We start from the raw sequence: 24,016 nt of genomic DNA on the forward strand, positions 1-24,016 counted from the left end.
TTTTTTCGGTATTATAAGTGTGTGTGTGTTCCTTTTTTGTGTCCCTTTTTGTATATGTAGGGAGACGTAGGGGTTATTAGGGATACCGACGTTGAGCGGGGGCGCCATATCGTCTACAACTAGGGTGCCAACCTCCGCGGTTAGGAAGGGTGAAACTAGGGCTGACTAGGGCAATTTAGCCGGTGGCCCATTATGTGATTACTGAAGAGAACTTAAACAGTTTTTTTTTTCCCTTCATTTTTTGTCCTCTACTACTCCTTTTTTTAGTCATTTTCACTAAATGTTTTTAGTCATTGAATTAAAAGCTAAATTTTAGGGGTTATTTTTTGGTGCTTCTGGTGTTACTATTGAATATATAATCCCATTGATTAGTTTTGAGGTCTGTTTCAGATTAGACTTTGCCAAAAAAACATCTAATGAAGTCAGCCCAGTTCTGGAAAAATATTTTTTGACACATGAAACTAAGATCAACCTGTACCAGAATGATGGGAAGAAGAAAATAAGGGGAAGGCTTGAAACGGCTTATGTTTCAAACCACACCACATCGTCTGTAAAACACGGTGGAGGAAGTTTGATGGCATGGGCATGCATGGCATCCAATGCCACTGTGTCACGTGGACCCGTCCTGTGTGACGCGACCAGCAGGCTGGTAACTGAAGCAACAAGACACGGCACGTGAAACTGTCCTGTGTGACACGGCCCTCAGGCCGGTAACTAAAACAACAAGACATGGGGGAAGGGGAAAACAGTTACAACGGTGAGCCCTGCGATAGGGAGCGGGGACGTGGATACCTCCTGCACTCCCCTGAGTCAGTGTCCCTCGCACTCCTAACGTTCCCTAGGCCGGTTCCGCATCGGGCGCCAATCAGGATACATGTCACCCTAGCACACCCTACACCTATCCCTTGCTAGGGAGCTGGGTGATGCAGGTACTGGCCCCACCACTGTACTAATACACACCAGGAAAAATACAGACAGGGAAACACCACTTAGCTTTTCTCTGTTGCTCTTGCTCCCAGCAACAGAGTCCACCACCAGAATGCAGCTTTCCTCCTGAATAACTGCCACCAAGCTCTGTCAGAGCTGCAAGGAAATCCCCTCTCTCTTTCCACAACAGGGCTCTGACTGAGCTGCCAGGACCTCTCTCTAGATCCTTCCTCCACCAAGGATGGTTGAAATGAACACTATCACCAACAGTGATTGCAACACCTGACACTCTTTTATAGGTAAGAGCCAGCAATCACACCTGCTTTAATCACATGCACTAAACTAAAGAAACCAGAGTGCAATGACGCTCACCACCACCGGGGCAAACTAGAACAAAAGACACCACTGTGTAATAATCCTAATGGCCACCGGGGGCAAAACCAAACTCAAGCACACAGCTTAAGGAAAAAAAAAAGGTTACATGTGCTTTTTATCTGTCATGATCCAGCATGGATCATGACACACTGGTCACTAGTGTTTATTAATGCTATGACTAAAGACTGAAGGAGCCAGATGAATTCTGAATTGAACAGGGAAATACTTTCTGCTCAAATTCAACCAAATGCAGCAAGGTTGGACAGTGCTTTACGGTACAGATGGACAATGACCCAAAATATTCTGTGAACCAACCCAGGAGTTTAAAGCAAAGAAGTGAAATATTCTGCAATTACATAGTCAATCACCAGATTTCCACCCCACCAAGCAATCAAGCATGTATTTAACATGTTTAATGCAAAAATTAAGGCAGAAAGACCCATAAACAAGCAACAACTGAAGAGAGCTGCAGTAAAGGCCTGACAAAGCATTACAAAGAAGGAAACCCAGTGTTGGGTAACATCCATGGCTTCCAGACTTCAGGCAGTCATTGCAAAGGATTCTCTTCAAAGTATTAAAAATGAACATTTTTTAATAATTATAACAAAATGGAACAAGGGCGAAATTGGAATAACTTGGGATGGATATTTTTTGAATTCGCATGAAGGGGAGAACTCCATGTTTAACCCCTTTCTGCCATTAGATGTACTTTCCCGTCCATGTGCCCTGGCCTGGGACTTAATTCCCAAGGACGGAATAGTACGTCTAATGCGATCAGCGGCGCCCACGTGGTGAGCGCCGCTGATCGCGGCCGGGTGTCAGCTGATTGTGCCGGGTGTCAGCTGTGATAATGTGTCGACACGTTAACCCCTTGTACACCGCGATCAAACACGATCGCGGTGTACCGGGCGTTAAAGGGAAGCATCGGCAGGGAGGGGGCTCCCTCCGTGCTTCCCTGAGCCCCCCACGGCAGTGCAATGTGCAGCGCTGCTGCGGTGGACTCCTTCCCTACAGGCCCCCAGATCCAAGATGGCGACGGGGGCCTGTAGGGAGCTGACTTCCTCACTGCCTGCAAAGCGCAGGCATGAGGAAGTCTGCAGAACTGCCTGTGACAGATTGCTGATCTGTCACAGTGATCTGTGATGTGACAGATGAGCGATCTGTCACAGGACAGTGATGTCCCACCTGGGACTATGTAATAAAGTTAAAAAAAGTGTAAAAATAATTTTTAAAAAATCGCTAAATAAATTAGGAAAAAAAAACCCAAAATATTCCCCAATAAATTCATTTTTTGAAAATAAAAAAAACAATAAAAGTACACAAATTTGGTATCGCCGCGTCCGTAGTGACCCGCCCTATAAAACTGTCCCATTAGTTAACCCCTTTAGCGAACCCCTTAAAAAATAAAAATAAAAAACGAAGCAAAAAATAATGATTTCTTATCATACCAATGAACAAAAAGTGCAATAACTCGCGATCAAAAAGGCGCATATAAATATCCATGGTACCGCTGAAAACGTCATCTTGTCCCGCAAAAAACGAGCTGCCATACAGCGTCATCCACAAAAAAATTAAAAAGTTATAGCTCGCAGAATAAAGCGATGCAAAAATAATTATTTTTTATATAAAATTGTTTTCATTGTAAAAAACCGACAAAACATAAAAAAAGACCTAAATGAGGTATCGCTGTAACCGTACCGACCCGAAGAATAAAACCGCTTTATCAATTTTACCGCACGCGGAACGGTGTAAACGCACCCCCCCAAAATAAATTCATGAAACGTTGGTTTTTGTTCATTCTGCATCCCAAAAATCGGAATAAAAAGCGATCAAAAAATGTCACGTGCCCGAAAATGGTATCAATAAAAACGTCAACTCGTCCCTCAAAGAATAAGACCTCACATGACTCGGTGGGTCAAAATATGGAAAAATTATAGCTCTCAATATGTGGTGATGCAAAAACTATTTTTACAATAAAAAGCGTCTTTTAGCGTGTGACAGCCGCCAAACATAAAAACCGCCATAAATAGTAAATCAAACCCCCCATTATCACCCCCTTAGTTAGGGAAAAATAATAAAATAAAAAAAATGTATTTATTTCCATTTTCCCATTAGGGTTAGGGTGAGGGCTAGGGTTAGGGTTGGCGCTAGGGTTGCGGCTAGGGCTAGGGTTAGGGCTAGGGTTAGGGCTCAGATTAGGGTTAGGGGTGTGTTGGGGTTAGGGTTGGTGTTATAATTGGGGGGTTTCCACTGTTTGGGCACATCAGGTGCTCTCCAAATGCAACATGGCGTCTGATCTCAATTCCAGCCAATTCTGCGTTGAAAAAGTCAAATGGTGCTCCTTCCCTTCCAAGCTCTGCCATGCGCCCAAACAGTGTTTTACCCCCACATATAGGGTATCGGCATACTCAGGACAAATTGCAAAACAACTTTTGGGGTCCAATTTCTCCTGTTACCCTTAGGAAAATAAAAAATTGGGGGCAAAAATATCATTTTTGTGGAAAAAAATGATTTTTTTATTTTCACGCCCAGGCGTTATAAACTTCTGTGAAGCACTTGGGGGTTCAAAGTGCACACCACACATCTAGATAAGTTCTGTGGGGGGTCTAGTTTCCAAAATGGGGTCACTTGTGGGGAGTTTCAATAGTTTAGGTACATCAGGGGCTCTCCAAACGCACATGACACCCGCAGACCAATCCATCAAAGTGCATTCCAAAACGTCACTACTTCCCTTCCGAGCCCCGACGTGTGCCCATACAGTAGTTTTCTCCCACATATGAGGTATCAGCGTACTCAGGACAAATTGCAAAACAACTTTTGGGGTCCAATTTCTCCTGTTACCCTTGGGGAAAATAAAAAAATTGGAGACTAATTGATCATGTTTGTGGAAAAAATACGATTTTTTTATTTTCATGCCTGGGCATTATAAACTTCTGTGAAGCCCTTGGGGGTTCAAAGTGCTCACCACACATCTAGATAAGTTCCTTAGGGGGTCTAGTTTCCAAAATGGGGTCATTTGTGGGAGGTTTCCACTGCTTAGGTACATTAGGGGCTCTCCAAAGGCAACATGACACCCGCAGACCATTCCATCAAAGTCTGCATTCCAAAACATCACTACTTCCCTTCCGAGCCCCCAACGTGTGCCCATACAGTAGTTTTCTCCCACATATGGGGTGTCAGTGTACTCAGGACAAATTGGACAACAACTTTTGGGGTCTAATTTCTCCTGTTACCCTTGGGAAAATAAAAAATGGGGACTAAAAGATGATGTTTGTTGAAAAAATACGATATTTTTATTTTCATGCCCGGTCATTATAAACTTCTGTGAAGCACTGGGGGGTTCAAAGTGCTCACAACAAATCTAGATAAGTTCCTTAGGGGGTCTAGTTTCCAAAATGGGGTCACTTGTGGGGGGTTTCCACTGTTTAGGTACATCAGGGGCTCTCCAAAAGCAACATGACACCCGCAGACCATTCCATCAAAGTCTGCATTCCAAAACGACACTACTTCCCTTCCGAGCCCCGACGTGTGCCCATACAGTAGTTTTCTCCCACATATGAGGTATCCTTGGGGGGGGTCTAGTTTCCAAAATGGGATCACTTGGGGGGGTTTCCACTGTTTAGGTACATCAGGGGCTCTCCAAACGCGACATGGCGTCCGATCTGAATTCCAGCCAATTTTGCATTTTAAAAAGTCAAACGGCGCTCCGTCCCTGCTGAGGTCTGCCATGCGCCGAAACAGTGGTTCCCCCCACATATCAGGTATCAGCGTACTCAGGACAAATTGCACAATAACTTTTGCAGTCCAATTTCTCCTGTTTCCCTTGGAAAAATAAAAAAAATTGAACCTGAAGTATTTTTTTAGTGAAAAAAAGTTAAATGTTAATTTTTTTTAATTATTCAAAAAATTCCTGTGACGCACCTAAAGGGTTAATAAACTTCTTGAATGTGGTTTTGAGCACCTTAAGGGGTGCAGTTTTTAGAATGGTGTCACTTTTGGGTATTTTCTATCATATAGACCCCTCAAAGTGGCTTCAAATGTGATGTGGTCCGTAAAAATAAAATGGTGTTGCAAAAATGAATAATCGCTGGTCAATTTTTAACCCTTATAACTTCCTAATAAAAAAAAATTTTGGTTCCAAAATTGTGCTGATGTAAAGTAAACATGTGGGAAATGTTACTTATCAAGTTTTTTGTGTGCCGTATCTCTGTGATTTAAGGGCATAAAAATTCAAAGTTGGAAAATTGCGAAATTTTCAAAATTTTCGCCAAATTTCCGTTTTTTTCACAAATAAACGCAAGTTATTTGAATGAAATTTTACCACTAGCATAAAGTACAATATGTCACGAGAAAACATTGTCAGAATCACCAGGATCCATGGAAGCGTTTCAGAGTTATTACCTCATAAACGGACAGCGGTCAGAATTGTAAAGATTGGCCTGGTCATTAACGTGCAAATCACCCTTGGGGCTTAAGGGGTTAAATCCCTCTCTAGCAAGTCATAAAACGTTTATTAAAATATATAAGTTGTATTGATAAAATGATGCCCCTAATCTGCCTACAATTTATTTACTTTAAGGATAACATACTATATTTATTCAATTGACGGCACTTCATTCATCCCATTGTCCCATGCTCTGATAATGCCATGCATGTGGTGAAACATGTTGATGGGATGCGTGCTATAATTTTATATCCTGTTCTGCTAGTTGGTGGTGACACCACGGGATGCCATCAATTCAATAAATAAAGGAAGTTATCCTTAAAGTCAATAGTCAAATGAAACATGTGGGGATTGCCTGCCATACATGGACAATTCCAGCTTGTTTTTTGTCTGTCTAACAGCCAGGAAAAATGCGGAGTGGGGACTCAAACATTTCACTTGAGCACCCGCGATATTCGGTACGTACCAAAGCACCAGATGCAAACTCGAGTAGCAAGCACTTGTGCTCAATGCAAATTGTGTGTAGTACCTTTGGATTAAAAATCCTCACTGTACCCTTGGATAAAATCCTTGAGGGTTTTAGTTTCCAAAATGGGGTCACTAGTGGGGTGGAGGGGTTCTGCTGTTTAGTGGGACTTGCAAATGTGACATGTCACCCCCAATCTATTTCTTAATTTGTGTTCCAAAGTTCAAATATTGTTCCTTCTGTTCTGAGCCCTGCCGTTTGCCCAAACAGAACTTTTTGACTACATGTGTGGTATCACCACACTTGTAAGAAAGTGTAACAAACTGTTGAGTCCACTTTTTGGTGTTACCTCTTGCACAAGTGAAAAAATTGGGACTAAAGCAACATTTTAGAGAGAATTTTTTTTCACTCCACTTTGCATTAATTCCTGTGTAGCATGTGAAGGGCTAAAAAATTTCCTTACAACTGTTTTGAAGTATTTGAGAGGTGCGGTTTTTAAAATGGTATCACATTTCGGGGAGTTTCCAATATATAGGTTCCTCAAGGTCCATCTGAAATCTGAATAGGTCCCTAAAGAAACAGGTTTTGTAAATTTGTTGAAAAAATTAGAAATTGCTGCTAAAACTTTACACCCTCTAACATCCTAACAAAATAAAATGATTTTTGAAAAATGGTGCAGATGTAAAGTAGACATGTGGGAAATGTTATTCATTAATTATTTTGCACAGCATGACTAACTGGTTTAAGGATATAAAGATGGAAAGTTTGAAAATTACAATTTTTTTTCAAAATTTTCCCCTAAATTGCGACATTTTCACAAATAAATGCAAGTCATATCATAACAAATTTTACCAATATCATGAAGTACAATATGTCACAAAAAAACAGTCTCGGAGTCAGTGGGATCTGTTAAAGCTTTCCGGAGGTATTACCTCATAAAGTGACACTGGTCAGATTTGTAAAATTTGGCCTGATCATTAAGTGCAAAATTTGCTTGGTAACTAAGAGGTTACGCCCTTATTAATTATATAACTGTATCTTGAATATGTATAAGTAAAAAGAAGAAATGCCAAAACTTGTGTTACTGTCAAAATATTTCTAGACCTAACTGTTATGCAAATAAAGTCCGTGGAGCCTCATTTAAGAGTCTCAAACACGGGACTAGCCAAACCTTCCTCCAGGGAAAGACCCAGCCAAGGGGTGGCTCCTTTCGGAAACCACCATTACCACCATATTAAGTGGCCCTTTAAGTCAATATCCAGCTCTTTACGAGTTTACAGATATGACAATGGAAATACCAAGGCCAGGTATCCATCCACAGACAGCTGTTTCAGGTTGTTGCCCCTCATCAGTGTGGAGTAGGATTCTGGCTAGGTGGGAGAAATGCCTAGTAGACCAACATTACGAAACAATCACTGACCTCAGGGAGACCAGTCAAAGAAAACACTGCGGCAGCCGGCAAAGGCGCTCAATCAGTGAAATCCTAGGTGCAATGCTCCCTGGGAAATACGAATATGCAAATAAAGTCTGTGGAGCCTCATTTAAGAGTCTCAAACACGGGACTAGCCAGATCTTCCTCCAGGGAAGGACCCAGCCAAGGGGTGGTTCCTTTCGGAAACCACCATTACCACCATGTTAAGTGGCCCTTTAAGTCAATATCCAACTCTTTACGAGTTTACAGATATGACAAGGGAAATACTAAGGCCAGGTATCCACAGACAGCTGTTTCGGGGTGTTGCCCCTCATCAGTGTGGAATAGGATTCTGGCTAGGTGGGAGCAATGCCTAGTAGACCAACATCACGAAACAATCACTGACCTCAGGGAGACCAGTCAAAGAAAACACTGCAGCAGCCGGCAAAGGCGCTCAATCAGTGAAATCCTAGGTGCAATGCTCCCTGGGAAATACGAATATGCAAATAAAGTCCCTGGAGGAAGATCTGGCTAGTCCCATGTTTGAGACTCTTAAATGAGGCTCCACAGACTTTATTTGCATATTCGTATTTCCCAGGGAGCATTGCACCTAGGATTTCACTGATTGAGCGCCTTTGCCGGCTGCCGCAGTGTTTTCTTTGACTGGTCTCCCTGAGGTCAGTGATTGTTTCGTGATATAGACCTAACTGTTGATATATCACTTTTTCCATGTATAGAAACATGCTGGCAGGTTCCTGTTAAGACAAAATTGTCTAACGATGCATCAAATACATAACCTTATGATGATTAAAAATGAGACACTTTTAATAAATCTGTCGCAATGCTTTTATATAAGGCGAGTATAGGTGAAAATTTGCTAGTAGACAACCCAGCACAGAGGATATGGACGGTAACTTTTTTTGCAATGAGGAAGGGCAACATCTTTCTTGTTACATTCTACCTCCCGGAGAATTCTTCTGTGACTGGCCTTCTTGACCTTCTCGCCTTTCTTCTAGCTGCGTAATTAAATAAACATATTAGAGCACATTTTCTTGTTGAATGTTAATAATCTTCCCTTTGGGAATGTAATTTAGATTTGATTCGCTAATGAAACCAAGAAGCTTTCAATGACAGAAAATTGACAGAATAGACAGTTGTCCTCTGTGTGTGACTGAATGATATGAAGTAAAGCTATTCTAAATGATTGAGATCCCTACAGGAAAAGTTCTTCATGTATTCATTTTAGGATCAGTTGATGCATTTATTAAATAGCTGTATAGTCCTTTCTGGCTGGTTTAACTGCTTATTGTGGAATCTGACATAAAACACAACTAAGGTCAGCTTTATTTTTATGTATAGATTTGACCAGAATTTACATTTTTGGCAATGGTTTACATCATCTCTAGACAGAAGTTTTCCCAGTGTTGTAAGTCTTATGAATGCCCTAAGCAATATTTTCAACAACAAACGTGCTTGTTAGTATTTTGATATATTTCAAAAGGAAAGGGGATACAACAACAGCAGTATCTAAGCATTATAATGAACACATGGATAAATCATATTGAAGTGTAGCTAGAAAAGCTCCCCTTCATAGGGCTGTGCAATGGCAGGGCACAAAACCTTGAAATATATAGAAATAATCCGAATGTATGCAGCCTGTCCGAATGTATGCAGCCTGGTGACTCCTGGTTCGCCTCCCAACCAGATCCCAAGGTGGGGATGTGTTAAAAAACTCAATTGTCACTAGATTAGTTCAGCACTCCAGAAGTGGATATTTTGTAGGTAAGACCACTATTTGTCCATAAAAAGTGGTTTTAATGGAAAAATGTAGAAAAATATACAACGCATTTCATCTGTACCTTAGCCTTCATCAGGTACAACAAAATGCGTTGTATTTTCTCTTTTTTAATTTTTTGAATAAACGCACTTTTTTGGACAAATAGGTTTTTGCATTTGAAATATCCACTTGTGGAGCTCTGGAGTAATCCAGTGTCCTTTTGAGCTTTTTAACAAATGTGCTTGATTCCCTCATTGATGAATGCGCAGTGTCACTTATTGGTTCTTGCACTTTACAAAAAGAATATGGAGCATAAACTGTCAGGCCCCATATTTTCTTAGCACTCCAACTGAGTAAAGTGGAAATTAAGCAACAAGCGCCAAAAATGGACTTTCCACGTTGGATGTTTTTCTTTTACGTATTGCAGAAGATTTTTTAGCAGTCTTGTTCAAATCCATTAGTACATAGCAAATGCATGTTGGTGTACTATAATACTGAATGTTCTTTAAACTGATTAACAAGTACAGTGGGGAAAAAAAGTATTTAGTCAGTCAGCAATAGTGCAAGTTCCACCACTTAAAAAGATGAGAGGCGTCTGTAATTTACATCATAGGTAGACCTCAACTATGGGAGACAAACTGAGAAAAAAAAATCCAGAAAATCACATTGTCTGTTTTTTTTTTCATTTTATTTGCATATTATGGTGGAAAATAAGTATTTGGTCAGAAACAAAATTTCATCTCAATACTTTGTGATATATCCTTTGTTGGCAATGACAGAGGTCAAACGTTTTCTGTAAGTCTTCACAAGGTTGCCACACACTGTTGTTGGTATGTTGGCCCATTCCTCCATGCAGATCTCCTCTAGAGCAGTGATGTTTTTGGCTTTTCGCTTGGCAACACGGACTTTCAACTCCCTCCAAAGGTTTTCTATAGGGTTGAGATCTGGAGACTGGCTAGGCCACTCCAGGACCTTGAAATGCTTCTTACGAAGCCACTCCTTCGTTGCCCTGGCGGTGTGCTTTGGATCATTGTCATGTTGAAAGACCCAGCCACGTTTCATCTTCAATGCCCTTGCTGATGGAAGGAGGTTTGCACTCAAAATCTCACGATACATGGCCCCATTCATTCTTTTATGTACCCGGATCAGTCGTCCTGGCCTCTTTGCAGAGAAACAGCCCCAAAGCATGATGTTTCCACCACCATGCTTTACAGTAGGTATGGTGTTTGATGGATGCAACTCAGTATTCTTTTTCCTCCAAACACGACAAGTTGTGTTTCTACCAAACAGTTCCAGTTTGGTTTCATCAGACCATAGGACATTCTCCCAAAACTCCTCTGGATCATCCAAATGCTCTCTAGCAAACTTCAGATGGGCCCGGACATGTACAGGCTTAAGCAGTGGGACACGTCTGGCACTGCAGGATCTGAGTCCATGGTGGCGTAGTGTGTTACTTATGGTAGGCCTTGTTACATTGGTCCCAGCTCTCTGCAGTTCATTCAATAGGTCCCCCCGCGGGGTTCTGGGATTTTTGCTCACCGTTCTTGTGATCATTCTGACCCCACGGGGTGGGATTTTGCGTGGAGCACCAGATCGAGGGAGATTATCAGTGGTCTTGTATGTCTTCCATTTTCTAATTATTGCTCCCACAGTTGATTTCTTCTCTCCAAGCTAGTTGGCTATTGCAGATTCAGTCTTCCCAGCCTGGTGCAGGGCTACAATTTTGTTTCTGGTGTCCTTTGACAGCTCTTTGGTCTTCACAATAGTGGAGTTTGGAGTCAGACTGTTTGAGGGTGTGCACAGGTGTCTTTTTATACTGATAACAAGTTTAAACAGGTGCCATTACTACAGGTAATGAGTGGAGGAAAGAGGAGACCCTTAAAGAAGAAGTTACAGGTCTGTGAGAGCCAGAAATCTTGATTGCTTGTTTCTGACCAAATACTTATTTTCCACCATAATATGCAAATAAAATGAAAAAAAAAACAGACAATGTGATTTTCTGGATTTTTTTTTCTCAGTTTGTCTCCCATACTTGAGGTCTACCTATGATATAAATTACAGACGCCTCTCATCTTTTTAAGTGGTGGAACTTGCACTATTGCTGACTGACTAAATACTTTTTTTCCCCACTGTATATTCTCATAAATTTAAAACTGATTTAATACAAATACAATTAAAAAATAATAAAAACCATTTGTAAACAACAAAATCACAATTTTGCTATGGGCTTCCCTCTAATTTTTTTTTTTTTTTTTTTTTTACACTTTGAAATTAAGATTTTTTTCTGCTGTTCAGTTAGATATATTCCCTTAAATGATAAAACTAAATCAAAGCCCCTCAATGCATCTTGAGAGAATTCAGATTCTGCTTTAGGTTGCCCATTCAATAGCCTTCCATTTCTTTTTGCCCTTCCATGATAGATTTACTGGTTTGTTTATTTCTCATTTGGACATAAGTTTTTCTCAGATTGTAAAGTGGAAGAATGTAGCAAAGGCTTTGCTTACACTCTGTCATTCAGAGTCTTACTGTCAAAATCATGGAAACCAAAATAGATTTCATTAAATGGGGTCTTTCAGCGACCATTCGGATCCTTTGGATGACTGATCTGTCAAGGCGTCACAGATTCTGTTGTTACTTAAAAGAAACCTGCCGTCAGATTCATGCTGCTCAAACCATGGGTAGTATTAATCACATATTGTCTATGATATTACATCCAGATATGTTTTTCTCTGAAATGCTGCAACATTTCAGAGCAAACATACCTTGAGAAGCTAGGGACCAAATGTGACGAGGGTTAGCTTACGCTGAGTCGTTTTCCTTTTTAGAGTGGACCCTCTGGGCCGCCCACCTAGGGCGAGTTGACCTAGTGAGAATCCACCCCCTATACAGGGAGTGTCAGGGGCAAGACCAAGGGGGTGAGCCACCACAGCAGCTGGACCAGACGGCCGGCTCAGGAAGACACTATTGAGTGTCTGGCAGTAGGACGGACAGGATACGAAACACAAAGCGAAGTCACAGGGTTTCTTCTGCTAAATGTGGTTACACACTTTATTTAGGTGCAAGGCATAAACAGGGAATCAGGTGCAGGGCACAAACGGTGAAACACGGCAAGGTTCATGCACGGGCACGCCAAATGTTCCAGACATAACACATGCAGAAAAAATACCAGGGTCCAGGGCAGGGTACTTGTTAGGGTTCACACCAGAGTTCCTAGGAAGGATGCGTGCTAGGAGTCGCTAGAGTCCAAGACAAGGTGCGTGCTAGGAAACACGCCAAAGTCCAAGGCAGGGTGCGTGCAAGGACACGCCCGGATCCAAGACAGGGTGCGATGGCATCGGACTCCGGACTACTGGCAATGACCGACCGGGTCCAGGCATCAGGCTGCGGACATCAGCTCCGGACATCAGACCACAGTCATCTGGTTCCAGACTTCTGGCAGCGGTCGACAGGTTTCGGGAATCTGGCAGGCAAGCCAGGGTTCAAGGCAGGGTGCGTGCTTGGAGCCACGCCAGGGTTCAAGGCAGGGTGCATGCTTGGAGACACGCCAGGATCAGGTTCACAGGACGGAGGCCTGCGCATGCCGAGGGGCATGCCAGGGACAGGTACATGGACGGTGGCCTGCGCGTGCGAGGACACGCCAGGGACAGGTACAAGGATGGTGGCCTGCATGTGCAGAGGGCACGCCAGGGACAGGTACAAGGACGGTGGCCTGCACGTGCAAGGACACGCCAGGGACAGAGTACGAGAACAGGGTTAGGGCCTGTGCGTGCAAGAGGGCACGACAGGATACATGGCAAAACCTGCGCGTACTTTTATAGAAGCACGGGGAGGTATGCCAAGGGCAGTCGAGGACCTGCGCGTGCTATAGAGAGCACGTAGAGCACAGTGAAGAAACAGCGTGAGGTGCAAGGGAGCACAGAGAGCACGGCTGGGGCACTGGCTGGCTGATCGGACTGCGGCACTAACAGACGGGCAAGACTCCTGCATACCCGGCTGAGGCATTGCAGGCGACACAGCTGTCACTGACCGATGAGCACGACTGAGGCACAAGCAGGCAGGCATGCCTAGGGTGGGCACGGCTGAGGCAGAAACAGGAGGCTAGGAAGGCCAGGTGCATGCAAAGGGCACACGAAGCAACAGAGCGAGGCAATACAAGAAACCAGGCAGAGCATAGGCAGAGTACGGAACCAGGAACGGAAGCATAGGCAGAAACACGGAGCAAGAACAGAGCTAGCAGCGGAGCCTTGGGACTAGCCTAGAAACGTGCAAGAGAGCACAATAGGAAAGAGTCTAGCAGTGGAGCGTAGGCCGAAGCCCAGAGCCGGGCCAAGGCAGAACCTTGGGACTAGACATGGAAAAGAGCACCAAAAGTAAGAGAGGAGGAATAGTGCGTGTGCCACGGAGCACTACAGAGCACCATAGAAGAGAGCGAGGCAGAGCAAATAAAGACAGAGACCACAGGGAGGAGCAAGGCAGAGCATAGTGAAGGCAAGACATGGCAGAAACATGCAAGGCAGAGAATAACAGAAGGACTACAAGTCCAAGCAGGACAAGGACGAACATGGCACAACGGACAAACATAAGACAAGGCACGGGACAAGAGATGGAGTACGAGCACGGAGCATGTGCAGAGACGCACGACAGAGCAAAGTGCAAGGGCACAGAATAGAGGGAGCGACCCAGCAGACCAAGCAGCCATGCAGGGAAGCAACACAATACTCAGGCCCCGACCATAGGGAGTGGCGGTCTAATATAGGGCATAGGCACCTCCACTTCCGGGTCAGGACCAGGGGAGAACTTCCGGTTCAGATCCTCAGGATAACAGAGAGCAGTCACATGATTGCCGAACCAGACAGTGCTGTATTCTAGGAAAGGTCACATGATCAGGGGTTTTCAGACATGCAGAGATGATTGCAGAACCGGACAGTGCTGGATCCTAGGAAAGGTCACATGATCAGGGGTTTTCAGACATGCAGGGAAGATCACAGGAGGCAGAGCAGAAACGCAGGCATCTTGCAGCCCAACAGTCACAAGGTAAGTGTGCACACTGCTCCAGGGATCACACATGATAGCAGACATGATATGTGCGTGCACACCGCTCCAGGGGTTCTTGAGGCAAAAGAGACATGGTGGACATGACAGACAAAGCGAGCATGACACCAACCCTTTGACTGTATTCCATGATGCTAGTGTGAGGCTTAGTCAAGCTGTAGAAAATCTGACTGATTAAAAAGTGGCAGTATTCAATGGCAGTATTCATAAAGCAACATCTACATTCATTGGTTTTTAGTGTTTTGTTCTATGGAAAATCAAGCAGATATCCCCCAAAAAAAGTTATACAATCCTTATTTGAACAAAGTACTGTTGATCACCATTTTGCATTATTATATTCTCTCCGTGGAGCATTAAGCTGCAGTTTTCATCTGAATCACCGAAAAACTTTATATCAGAATTACATGCTCTCCTTATGCACTTTATACTGCAGCTTTCCTTGTAGACTGCACACATTTCTTGTCCATAAAATGAATTCTAGTGCTTATAGAGCATGTGACCATACATTGGGTTTGCCACATTTTTGTGCGTGTCTGAAAGACAACAGCCAGTACACATTGTCCACAGTGACTCTGTCGGCTTTATTTTAGTGAATGGTTCTGTCGGGGCTCTGTAGGTCAGTTTTACGGGAATTCTAACAGGAACCCCAACAGAACCATTCACTTGGACAAAGCTAATGGAGACACTGTGGATGAGGTTTAGCCGTTATCCTGGCAGTATTCGTCTTTTCCACACGTCCTGGAGAAGTTGCAAACCACAGGTCCGGTCTCATGCTCTTCCATAAGCAGTCATTTTGTGAACAAGAGAATTATGCAGTCTATGAAGAAAGCCGCGGTAACAAGTGGTTGTAATATTTCTATATTAGTAAGTGCCACAAAATTATGAGTGCATTTGTCATAATAAAGATCAAGTGGCCGACCACTTTAAAATTTGTTGTTTAATTGTATTTCTATGTTATGGAATACCCTTATTTGCGTCCTAAACTTTTTTGTCACGATTCCATGACTCTCAATATCCTAAGGATGCTAACTGACAGCTCCGCCACCCTATAGGATCAGGGACGTGCTTGGTGACCAGTATTGTGAGTGCCAGCCCAGCCTCGCAATCATAGCTTTTCTCAGTGGTGTTTGTTCTTTGTGTTCTGATCATTGTTGCCCAACCTCAGATTTTGCTTTTTGACTAACCATTTGTATCACCCCTTTTGCCTTTGACGTCCTCTGACCTTGGTTGCCTGAATCCAGACTTTGTCTTTGACTATTTCTTTGTCTTATTTGTCTTTGATATACTCTCCTGGCATTTGACCTTGGACTCCTTAACGTCCCTGCCTCAATGGCTTGTCCATGAGAAATGCCTAAATTCCATGTTATCACTTGTAATTTACTAATAGGATAACATTCTCTTGAAGAGAATCTGTCACCACATTTGACCTTTCTAAACTATTAATATGGGCATACAGGTTATAGACTCCTGAAAAAAGTCCTACCTGTATTCCTTATAACAGATGCCTTGTTGTTGAGAAATCATCTTTTATCACTTTATATAAATGACCTCTTCAAGGCTCTGGGAGGATGCTGCCCGGAACATAACTCTGCCTCTAGAGCATATTTTACATAAAAGGGGGAATTACCAGTGTGAAACAAGTAACTAACACAAATCAACAGTAATGAACTTTGTCTTCTTACAAACACATTTTTGCTTCTCTCTGAGCTCTACTGTATTATAACCATTTTGCAGCACTGTCTTCCTGTGAGATGGAACCTGATGCTGAGAGGAACCTGCAGATGTATATCAGGTATAATCACACACAGCTGTGCAGTGAGATCAGGAGAGCAGAGAGCAGCCATTACATACCACATTGGTAACTCCCCTTTATGCAATATAAACTCTGGAGGCAGAGTGATCTACCAGGCAGCGTCCTCCCCAGGGCCTAGAAGAGATCATTTACATTAAGTGATAAAAGATGATTTATCAACAAGGCAACTGATATGAGACATACAGGCATCACTCTCCTCAACAGTCTATAACCTGTTTGCCCATATTAATAGTTTAGATAGGTCAAATGTGACAGATTCCCTGTAAGATAGTGGAGTTTACAGCTTTTTAACAGAAGTGTTTAGAAAGTTTTCATCAAGCGTACTTCACTTTCTAGTTCTGGAGCACGATTTTGGAAGGTGACCTAGTAAAATCTGCAGACTGGTGCCGACTCATTTATTTTATTGCCTACAAGCCTGTAAATACTAATGTAACCTGTGGGAGGCTGGAATCCATGGTAACGTTCCCTGTTTAATGCTTAAATCATTACCTGCTGCTACTAGTGAAACTGAAACCGGCATGTGCTAGGCTTTAGTAATCTGCAATGTATCCTATAATTTGTATGAGCTGTTGTTTAATAATGAAGGTAATCTAAATACCAACATATAATATTTATTACTGTGTAAAAATGTGGAGTGAAGTCTTAAAGGGGCTTTGTAGTATTAAACTTCTTTTATTTTCCAGGCTTGTTCTGACAGCTAGTCACTGGGCTCAGTGGTTGCATAGCATGTCAGTGTTTTTTCAGACACTTGCAGAATAAAATGTGTCATAGCACCATACACATGGCAATTCCATGTATACAGGTGCTTCTCACAAAATTGGAATCTCATCAAAAAGTTCATGTATTTCAGTTCTTCAATACAAAAAGTGAAACTCCTATATCATATAGAGTCATTATAAACAGAGTGATCTATTTCAAGTGTTTATTTCTGTTACTGTTAATGATTATGGCTTACAGTCAATGAAAACCCAAAAGTTATTATCTCAGTAAATTAGAATACTTTATAACACCAGCTTGAAAAATAATTTTAAAATCTAAAATGTTGGCCTACTGAAATGCATAAAGTGACACTGGTCAGATTTGTAAAATTTGGCCTGGTCATTAAGTGCAAAATTTGCTCGGTAACTAAGAGGTTACACCCATATTAATTACATAACTGTATCTTGAATATAAGTAAAAAGATGAAATGCCAAAACTTGTGTCACTGTCCAAATATTTCTAGACGTAACTGTTGATATATCACTTTTTCCATGTATAGAAACATGCTGGCAGGTTCCTGTTTAGACAAAATTGTCTAATGATGCATCAAATATATAACCTTATAACGATTAAAAATGAGACACTTTTAATAAATCTGTCGCAATGCTTTAATATAAGGCGTGTATAGGTGAATTTTTGCTAGTAGACAACCCAGCACAGAGGATATGGGCCCCCCAGAGTTTGAATTTCTCCGAGATCTCGGCTACCGTAGATAGCTGAGACTCCAGAGAACATGCTTTGTGTCGGTTTTTATCAACCCCGGTGCTGCGATCGCCATTATTCACGGAATAACGGTTATTGCAAAAAAGTCTGATTTCCCATTTATTTCTCTCTTTTCTGATGTGATCTAGCACATCAGAGGAGAGAAAAATGGGGTTCCCTGATTCCCCCCGGTGCCTCCACAGTCCCTGCATCCCCCTGTGAAGTCCCCCTGCAGCTGGCATCTTCCGGAAAGAAAATGACGGGTACATGCGCAGTGCGCACGCCGAGATCTGCCGGCCAGCACCCGGCAACAATAAGAAATTTTTCCTATTGGTTCATTTTGATCACTGTGATAGACCCTATCACATTGATCAAAATAAAAACATAGTCAATCAAACCCCTTTTTATCACCCCCTTAGTTAGCTAAAAATAATTTAAAAAAAATTATTTCCATTTTTCCATTAGGGTTAGAGTTGGGCTAAAGTTAGGGTTGGGTTAAAGTTAGAGTTAGGGTTTGGCTAAAGTTAGGGTTGGACTAAAGTTATGGTTGAGCTAGGGTTAGGGTTGTGGTTATGGCTGGGATTATGGTTAGGTTGGAATTAGGGTTTGGGGTGTGTTAGGGTTAGGGTTGAAGTTAGAATTGGCGGGGTCCACTGTTTAGGTACATCAGGGGGTCTCCAATCACGACATTGCACCACTGTTAATTCCAGCCAATTTTGTGTTCAAAAAGTCAAATAGTGCTCCCTCACATCTGAGCCCTGCCGTTCGCCCAAACAGTGGCTTTCCACCACATGCGAGGTATTGGCATACTCAGGATAAATTGCACAACAAATTTTGTGGTCCACTTTCTCCTGATACCCTGGTGAAAATAAAAAAAAAATTGGTTCCAAAGTAAATTTTAGTGAAAAAAGTAAAATGTTCATTTTTTCCTTCCACATTGCTTTAGTTCTCGTGAAGCACCTGAAAGATTAATAAACTTCTTGAGTGTGGTTTTGAGCACCTTGAGGAGTGCAGTTTTTAGAATGGTGTCACTTTTGGGTATTTTCTGTTATATTGACCCCCCCCAACAATTCAAATGTGAGGTGGTCCCTAAAAAACTGGTTTTGTAAATTTTGTTTGAAAAATAAGGTCGCTGATCAACTTTTAACCCTTAATTTTCTAAAATCTCATCCATATTCTTAGTATAGTAATCCACTGTGTATTTTATCCATACAGATATGCAGGTAAAATACATAACAATTCTTACCTGTATAGACTGACATTTACAGTGTTTGAATATTTTATCTGAGCTCTGTACTCTGAAGTGTTGGTTTCCTTCTAATTTTTTTTAATATTTTAGAAATCAGAAAATTTATAACAACTGTGGCTCGGTGGTTAGCACTGTTGCTTTGCAGCGCTGGAGTCCTAGTTTCAAATCCCACAAAGGACATCTGGAAGGAGTTCTCCCTGTGTTTGCATGAGTTTCTTCTGGGTTCTCCGGTTTCCTCCCACACTCCAAAGACTGATAGGGAATGTAGATTATGATGATCATGTCTGTATAGCATTGTGGAATTAATGGCGATATAAGCAAGTAAAAAAAAAAATTCCTAAGTACAGAATATATTCGGAAACATGTATAGTGGGGAAGATAAGTATTTGATACACTGCCAGTTGTGCAAATTTTCCCACCTACAAAGAATGGAGAGGTCTGTTATTTTTATCGTCGGTACACTTCAGTTGTGGGAGACAGAATCTAAAAAAACAGAAAATCATATTGTATGATTTTTAAGTACCGTATATACTCGTGTATAAGCCGACCAGTGTATAAGCCAACCCCCCCTAATTTTACCACAAAAAAACTTGGAAAACTTATTGACTCATGTATAAGCCGAGGGTGGTGCTGCACAAGGGTTAATGGTGGTCCAAAAAGATGCTCCATAGATAAATACCCCCATAAAATGCTGCAAAAGGGTTAATGGTGGCCCAAGAAGATGCTTCAAGGATAAATACCCCCATCTATTTCTGCACAAGGGTTAATGGTGTCCCAAGTAGATGCTCCAAACATAAATACCCCCATATGCTGTACAAGGGTTAATGGTGGCCCAAGTAGATGCTCCATACATAAAATACCCCCATATGCTGCACAAGGGTTGATCGTGGCCCAAGTAGATGCTCCATACATAAATACCCCCCATACGCTGCACAAGGGTTAATGGTGGCCCAAGTAGATGCTCCATACATAAAATACTCCGCATATGCTGCACAAGGGTTAATGGTGGCCCAAGTAGATGCTCCATAAATAAATACCCCCCATATGCTGCACAAGGGTTAATGGTGGTCCAAGAAGATGCTCCATAGATAAATAATCCCCATATGCTGCTGCTATTAAAAAATTGCTCAGTAAACGATTGCTCAGTTTGGCTGGACGGCCAGGTCTAGGAAGACTTCTGGTCCAAAACTTCTTCCATTTCAGGATTATGAAGGCCATTGTGCTCTTAGGAAATTCTTTTGTAAACTTGGCCAGATCTGTGCCTTGCCACAATTCTGTCTCTGAGCTCCTTGGCCAGTTCCTTTGATCTTCTGATTCTAATTTGGTCTGACATGCACTGTGAGCTGTGAGGTCTTAGGCTAGGTTCAAATTGCGCTATGGCGCTGCGTTTAATGCATCCGTTACATAGCGGCATTAACGCTATGTAACGGATGTGATAACGCACCCATAGACTGCCATATCGTAGCGCATCGCTAACGCATGTCATAATCGGCATGTGTTAGTGATGTGCCGTCATTCTGTGATAGACTCTTGGATGCGGTCTGCAGCGTTCGAGGGTCCATCACTGCTAGAGCAGATGGAGCATCTGTGCTAGCGCGATCGCATAACGCAATAAAAAATGAGGAGTAGCGTTAGTTCAGTCTGTTTAACGCATGCGTTGAACGCACTGCTCTAATGCAATATGAACTTAGACTTATATAGACAGGTGTGTGCCTTTACAAATCAAGTTGATTAAACACAGCTGGACTCCAATGAATGTGTAGAACCATCTCAAGGAGGAGTACAAGGAAATGGACAGCATGTGAATTAAATATGAATATCTAAGCAAAGGGTCTGAATACTTTGATTTTTTACCAGTCAAAATGGGGTGCAGAGTGTACATTAATGAGAAAAAATGAACTTTTTAAATTTACCAAATGGCTGCAATGAAACAAAGTGTGAAAAATGTAAAGGGGTCTGAATATTTTCTGTACCCACTGTATGTAAATGTAGGTAATAGCAGGTACGTAGGATTCAGTGATGAGACGCGAGACTGAGTTGTACTTTAGGGAGAAACTTTTATAAATTTAAGCCACTAGGGCTATACTAAGCAACCAAAACAAAGTAACAGATATTGTCCTCGCAGGGACTCAGCACAAACAAACACTTTTAAAGAGAACACGACTAACCCGGAAAAGGCCGGTTACTATAGGGCCACGATATGGCCGACTACGGGTCCTTATTTCCTATAGTGTCATTTATCCATCCTGACGTCCTTCGGCATCTCTGATGAAGCTGCTTTGGCGTCGTAGCTGCTGGGCCCAGCTGCTAAAGATCTATCATAGTCTTCGGGCGCCCCTGCGCCAAGGAAGAGTTGGGGCACAACAGGCCCTGAGGGAGTCCTTTGATGAGGTAACCCCCTGTAGAAACAGCAGGATTACGCTAGTTAGAGAGTTCAATCAGACTCCAGTCTCCAAGCAGCGTTGTGTCGCAGTTACCAGGAGTGGCGGTTGACAGGCCACGTGCACGGCCTGGGCCTGGGCAAAGAGTTTCTCCGTAGGCAAGGAGTAGACCCCAACTGCCAACTGCAGTGGGGTGATGTCAGCTGCGGGTGATGAACAGGCCGCAGCCGCGAGCTGAAGCGGGGCAGCAGCGGGCAGGCCGCAGCCACGGGCTGGAGTGAAGTGGCAACAGCTGCGGACGACCGCAGGCAGGTCGTGACCCCGGATTGGAGTGAAGCGGCAGTCTCTTGTCGGTAAGTTCGGCGCTTCCTCTCCGCAGGCCACTGTAAATCTCCCCTCTGCCGCTGGTCTCCTCCTTGGTCACCGTCTGTCACTCTGGCCCTCTCAAACTCCCACAGTCTCTTGCTTCATGTCTGCTGTTCCGCCAACTGAGTCCCCTGCGCGCTCCCTGTCCCTTTTATACTCGCCCCTCCCCTTGCTGTCCTGTCACTCCCAGCAGTCCACTCTCCCCCTCCATTCCCTGGGTACAGTTCCCTTAGGAACCTAGATGGCAGTCCCTTTGGTTCCGGCCCGGACACGCTGTGGGGGCCCTCCCCCCTACATAATGACACCAGGGACAAAGTTGTAGACCTGCGCAAGGCTGGGATATAGAGCGCAGTGGCTGCAACTGCGCCCCCGGTTCTTACTGACAGCGGCCCTAATGCAGAGCCAGTGTCAGTTATCGCCGCCTCCGTAATTTAAACCGAATGGCTGGCTCACTTGGGAGAATAAAGTTCATTTTCTCTATGTTGCAATCGGCTACTTGCAGGCACTGGGCAGCATAATAACGCTATTATCCTGCAGATTAACCACATATTTACTGGATAGTAGCGTTATTTCTGGTGGTAGGTTCTCTTTAACTTTTTCTTGCAATAGCTGATGCCTGGTCTTCTGAAACGTAGACAACTTGAAGAAGTAGGGACCATTACTTCTCTGTTTCTCTGCATCTGCTTTTTGTAGCTGAGGCAATGGGGGAAAAAGAGTTATCGGGGAGCATCAGATATGAGAGGGCAGCTGAGTTAGGGCATAAGGCATAAGAGAGGAAGCTTTTTCTATTTGCTTATGTATGTATCTTTAAAGGCTTCAGTTATCAGAACAGACACAAACTTTCATAACTTCATACACAGATATCCAGCATTCTCTAGGTCTCCAATTCGCTATGTCCAGTCAGTAAATAGATTTGGCTATATAAAGAGGATTTGGATTAAACACTTTGTAAACTCTTAGTTTTAATGAATCTCTTGGGTATGATGCCAGGAGTAAACACCACAAGCAGATGGATGCAGAAAATCCAGTAGGCATAACATTGACAATGGTTAAAGAATTGAGTAATTACAGTTACAGGTAATTATTGTTGTAGAAGATTAATATGAAAAAATGAACACAAAAAAGTTTCTTAAATGTCATATTTTGGACCCTTTTAATGCATATCTCAAGAGTTTTTAAAGAAAATAAAAAATAGCATTGCTAGGAGAAGTCATAAATAACGTCAAAATGTGCACCATATACATGCAAAGCTATGTGCTGGCATTATAGGAAGAGAAATATGTCTAACAAGCCTGATGAGTTGGGCCAAAACTTGATTAGGCACTTTTTCAACAGATATCTTGAACAGCGATTATTCTCTGATGGCACTAAGCTGCCCTATAGCAGCACAGCTTGCTCAACAGCACTGGCCTATTTTGGAGCCTGTGATCTGCTTTTGCACACAGCTGGGATGCTGTATATCTGTGCTGCTGAATTATGCTAGGTTCACATTAGCGTTTGAGTCCGCAGTGTGGTGCTGCGGACTTCTTTCCATAAGCTCCACCTACTTCCACATGCATCCTGCGTACCTATCTTTAACATTGTGTATGCAGGGACATGCGTTGTACGTGGATGCGTCCGCTTGCGTAGTTTTGATGTGCCTGCCGAACGCAAGAAAATGCAACATGTTGCGTTCGGAGGGTACTTCAAAACGGCGCACGCGGATGCATCCGCATACAATGCATGTCCCTGTGTACACAATGTTAAAGATTGGTATGCAGGACGCATGCGGAAGTAGGCGGAGCTTAAGAAAAGAAGTCTGCAGCACTACGCTGCGGACTCAAACGCTTATGTAAACCCGGCCTTACTTATCCTTCTCCAGCATGCAGTACTGCGATAGCCGAGCTGTGTTTTTTAGCACTAACAACAGAGAGAGAGTATAGATGTTGGCAGTAAAAGACACAAATGGAGTTGATGCTAAACGATTTGCACTTCCCAATCCGTCTGCTGTTACAGTGAACAGGAGATGGAGTACCATCTCTTACTTTCTGTGTTGGGTCACCAATGCAAGACTCTGAGTTGGTCAGAGAATGTTTACTTTCTCACATTGGTTTAGCATTGTTTATTTTTACACATTTGTAGCACACTGAGTTGGTCAACCATTATTTACTTTCACACATTGATTAGGCATTGTTTACGTTTACACGTTGGTGGGACACTGAGTTGATCAAGCATTGTTTCCTTTAGTGACTAATTTAATTAAACTGTACTAAGATCCATGCTCATGTGAGGATACCAAGACATTATGAAAAAAA

The 24,016-nt window shown here is 42.8% G+C and overlaps 1 protein-coding gene across 1 annotated transcript in view; it reads left to right on the forward strand.

The window, feature by feature from the left end:
• RYR3 (ryanodine receptor 3) overlaps window positions 1-24,016 on the forward strand; it is an 869,465-nt gene that overhangs the window by 69,871 nt on the left and 775,578 nt on the right. The window lies entirely within an intron of this gene.

This window comes from Dendrobates tinctorius, unplaced genomic scaffold (genome assembly GCF_039654945.1).
Source record: "Dendrobates tinctorius isolate UK_male_01 unplaced genomic scaffold, ASM3965494v1 ptg000186l, whole genome shotgun sequence".
NCBI lineage: Eukaryota > Metazoa > Chordata > Amphibia > Anura > Dendrobatidae > Dendrobates > Dendrobates tinctorius.